Source organism: Vicia villosa, unplaced genomic scaffold (genome assembly GCF_029867415.1).
Source record: "Vicia villosa cultivar HV-30 ecotype Madison, WI unplaced genomic scaffold, Vvil1.0 ctg.003104F_1_1, whole genome shotgun sequence".
Taxonomy (NCBI): Eukaryota; Viridiplantae; Streptophyta; class Magnoliopsida; order Fabales; family Fabaceae; genus Vicia; species Vicia villosa.
Window position 1 is genome coordinate 15,214 of NW_026706113.1, and position 5,071 is coordinate 20,284.

The window sequence follows — 5,071 nt, forward strand, 5'->3', positions numbered from 1 at the left end:
TCTGACTTCTCACCATGTGCCATGGCTTAGAGAATTCTCAACTTGAGGATTTTTTACATGAGGAGATTTCCTCGAATGAGGATGAGAAATCCGGATAAGGAAATATTTGAGTGGAACAACTCCGAGGAGAAATAAACTCCTATACTTGGGGAGACAATAAATTCTCAGGAGAAATAAACTCCTATGCTTGAGGAGAGACTTTTCTAGGAGAAATAAACTCCTATGCTTGAGGAGAGAGTAACTTGCTGGGGAAAAGCATTGTGATACTTCTCCATTATGTGATGGCCAACCGCACCCTACAAGTGAATGACAGTTCCTTCATTACAAACAAAAAAGATCATGCCCTAAGCTGCCTGACTTACAGAGATATTTGCCTCGAAAGGATCCTTATGCCCCAATTACTTGAGATAATTTGCCCCAGCATATTCAAGTGTTTGAAATATTCTTTCTCTTGATCCACGGATCCTTGAAGAGATTTGTCGAATCTCGACGTAGCGGCCTCAGATTGACTAAGCTTTGAGAGAGATGTCTCGACTTCACGGCCTCAGATTGATTGAATTCACAATAGAGATTTCTCGTCATGATTATCCCTGATTGATTGAATATTGAGAGAGATGCCTCGACATCACTACTTCATGTTGGTTGAAATTAAGAGAGAGATTCCTCGACTTGATTGATCCTGATTGGTCGAATTTTGAGATGTCTAACCTCGATTTGATTGCCCCAGGTAGGCTGAACTCACGAGAGAGATTCCTCGTCGTGACTGCCCCTGATTATGTACATCTTATTAGAATCCTCGAGTTTTACTTCCCTTAAGATCCCACAAATCGTGGAAGTAACTTTACCACACTCAGTAGAGTATTCAAAGCCTCCAAGGTAATTAATCAAAGAGAGTATCCACTTCTCCTGCTCAACAGAGTATTCAGACTTCTCCCTTCAGGGTAGTCAATCAAAGAAGGTATCAACTGATTATGCTCAATGGAGTCTTAAGGCAACATGCCCCTTGATATCGGTCTCTGAAATGATTCATTTTCACTCTAAGGAGTTCTCAAGTCTCTTTTACTTTGACATGGTAAAGCGCTTCATGGATTCTCATCATGGAAACTTCATTGATGTTTAAGAAAATGTTTTGTATGCAAAAGAATGTTAATTATGAGAATGGTAATTATAATGCAAAGCCTATGTTAGTCTTGAAGTTTAAAAACTTTCTATGCAATGAGGTGGCCACCTCTTGTGAATGAAATGCAAAGCGGGCATACAATACCAACATATATGTGTTACGCTTCATTGGGAGTCAGCTAAACGCTATCTCATTAGAGTGCGCCTTCGAAATAAACCCTACTTCAGTTAGGACTTTTAAGGGTTGTAACTTGGTCTGGTTCATGGTTTTCAGAAACAAAGGATTTTTAGGCTCAAAAATTATTTGGTGCCCACCCCCTTCGTGATGTCCTCCATTCCTAAGTTCAATTAACTCAACATGAGTGTTCGTCCCTCACAAGGAATTTTTGAAACGGTTGAGGAATCAATGAGGTTCTTCGGACATGGCAGTCGCTCACCTTTTATTCTTTTGATTCATTATCACACGACTTTGTTCTTGATTTTATTTTCACCATCATTTTTCTTTTTATTGCTATATTTTTGCATCATTTTCTTTCTTTTTCATATATTTTTTTTCATATTTTTTTCGCTCTTTTTTTTTTTACAAGTCGTGTGACCTCGCATTGTCTTTGATTCGTTGGAAGTGATTGCGACTGCCTTATTCAATGATTGATAAAGGATTACCATGGTGGTACCGTCATCTTTTGTCCTCTTGGTAGGTGAAGGATAACCATTGCGGTTTTGACATTCCTCAACCTTTTGAAGGATAACCATTGTTGTATCCTTGGATGCATATCCTTTATGAGTTTTGAACACTTGGTCAGATTAACTGAACACTACCCTGCCCTAGGATTAAAAATAAGGGTTTTTATGATCAGAAAAGAAACTCCTCCTTCAAGGCTCAAAGGGGTTAACGAGGGTTTATCTCCCTTATATCTCCGGTGTTTGGGGATTTGAAACAATGCCTTGTACATCATCAATGGGGTTTTATTCAAAAACACACAATTAGGGATTTTGCATTTTTTTATCATCATTCTCCCTCCGCTCGTTGCCTAAGCAAGAGATTAGTAAAAGTTGGTATCGTAATGCCAAAAACTTTTTATGAGTGAAAACGAAAGGATTACTTCAAGACAAACATAAACAATGTATTATGGTTTTCTTTTGGAAATTAACAAATTTTTACATGCTAGCAATGCTTAAACAAACAATAAAATGTTACAAAATGAGAATGCAATAAAGATCTTAAATGAATGCCATTTTTTTAGGAGACTTGACTCCGTATGGACTTATTGCTCTCGAATGCCTTTTGCAGTTTGGATACCCCATTGAGACTTCAATATAAGCATAAACCTCTTGGAGTGGACATGGTTGTTCTGAAATCAACATGGACTTGAATTCTGCCTTTGAATGTCCTACCACCTTCAGTTGAATGGCTAGGTGCCCCAGCATGATAACCACTTAGCATTATCATATGTTCCTTCCACACACTTTAGATTACTTCCCAAAAGAATATTCCGACAAAGGCGTAAAAGAGTGGTGCATTTTTGCCTTACTTTAGGGATTCGAGCAATGCAAATGATGCAATACTCAAGATAGACAATGTCTTGCTTATCCCTCGGTCGGGAGCCCCAAATATATATGCTAGAACAGTAATCACCATCATAAATGGAAGAAGCTAGTATGATCATCAAACTCAGGAGAACTATATGTGGTAAGGAAGACCCACAACACAAATCTTAACCAACTGAGATTCTAACCAGCATGGAAGTAATTGGGCACAAGGCACTAGAATTACATCGGCTCATTTCCCATATCATTTCTGTCTTTGTTGATGAGCAAATTGCTACTGAGAAGAAAATTCCAAGAAGAGATGACCCATGATATGAAATAACAACTTGAAAATGAGAAATGCCTTTGTAGAACACTCTTGATTACCGCATGGCAAAAGATTCTGACTGAGTTGCATAAAAATTTGTAGGGCTTTAGGGATTCGAGCATGCAAATGGTGCAATGCTCAAGACCAGAATACGTCTTGCTTATCCCTCAGTCGGGAGCCCCAAGCAACTTCCACATATGTACAAGTGATGATTACCACTTTGGCTTGCATGTCCCAACCATTCGGAGTGAGCATAAATGACCTTTGCAATTCTTGATATCAGGCACTAGGCACAAACACATAATGTCTAACTCAAAGGAGTCGCGACCTTTTATGGCTTTCAAACTTTGTCTCCAAGAGGTGGAATTTTTTTTGTTATTTCAATGATCGGAAACTTGAAGACTTCAATGATGTGAAGACTCCTTACCAAGGATTGGAATCTCAACATTATTTCGGCCCTTCTGGTTCATAAGAACTTCTCATGAGGTAATATTAACATTGAGCCTCTGAAGAACCTTTCTCAACTCTTCTTGTCTAAAGGAAAGAGCTTGAATAGCCTCCATACAATGATTCAGGTTAATCCCCATTTTCTGTCCTCATCTGAGTTAAGTCCTCACGGAGTTGTTCCATTATTAACTTTTGAGCACATAGCGGTGAGAAGTCAATTTTGTTGTTGAAGTCAGAATCTGAATAGAAAGGCCCCCCATAAGCTTCTGATAGAACCGTGAAATGCATGATATTATGAATGCATGTTTCATTTATGGAGAATCCTAAAGTCTTTTCACACACTTTTTGTTTCTCTTTTATCAAAGCCTTTTTTTTCCGCATATAATATCTTTTTCTTTTTTTCTTTTCCATCTTTTCTGTTTTTCTACTTTTTCGTTTCCTCTTTTTTTCCTTTTTTTTTGAATCAGACTTTAGGATCCCCCACAAATGACGTGGATGAAGGAATGATGTTATGCGATGCAAAGGCATGGGATCAAGGTCCATATAATCTTAGTAGCATCTGTACAATCTCTGGACAACTGATGTAAAACCTCTGTGCAAGTTAAATGTCACAGGATCAAAGGTTCGACGCCCTTTTGAATACCAGAATATCAAGCACCATGAGAACAGACCAAATAAAGGTCCGACCTCAACTCTGAAGAAGCAATGGTATGTAGGAGTCAAGGTTTCCTGTCCCACCCCAATCTCACAGGTATGTAGTCTAGACACGGACAAGTGGTCCCTAATGGTCACTAGGGTCTACAGTTCCCATGGGGTACAAAGTGTTTGAGGCAACAAGCGTGCCAGACACAGTGTTCCATGAAAGAACCTCGCCCAGTTGTGGTACCCCATGTCAAGCTCGATCATAGCAAGCGCTACGGGAGTCAACATGAGCATCCACGCTAATCCTATGTGTCACTGGCCTGGGTAGTGGGCCTTTTACCTCACAAAAACCCCCCACCTGCAAAACAAATCAGGAAAAATATGTGGCCCCCACGGGGACCCATAATATAGTCCAGATGCATGATGTGCAAGCAGAAATAAACATGATGTGCAAGCAGAAAATAAACATGCAAACACATATACAAGATGTAAACATAAAAACAAACAAACAAACACCCAATAAAGGAAACAAACAAAGGCTAGGATCGACTCGCTAGGAATGGACCAGCACAGGTCTATCAACATCCCCAGCAGAGTCGCCAGCTGTCGCTACCGCGAAAAATGGATCAGAGTCGCCACCAATATATTTATCCCATCGAGGGAAAGGGATACCAGAAAACCTAACTCAGAACAAGAACAAGGTCTTTCGACCAGAGAACAGGGCACGGGAGTCGGTTACGCAAGGGGAAGGTGCTAGCACCCCTCACGCCCATCGTACTCGATGGTATCCACCTATGTTTGTTTCTATCTAAAGGGTGTATCTATGTCTAAAACCTAAATGCGAATGAATGCAAAAGAAACACGGGGAAAAGAAGGAATTATTTACAAGTGTGCTCGCTTAGGCCCCGCGACCCAATGCATACGTATCCCTTACAAGGAATCAGAGCGACCGTAGTTCGGCTCAAGATTTTCTATGTTTTTGTGTTTTTTAGTTGAACAGAGGTTAAA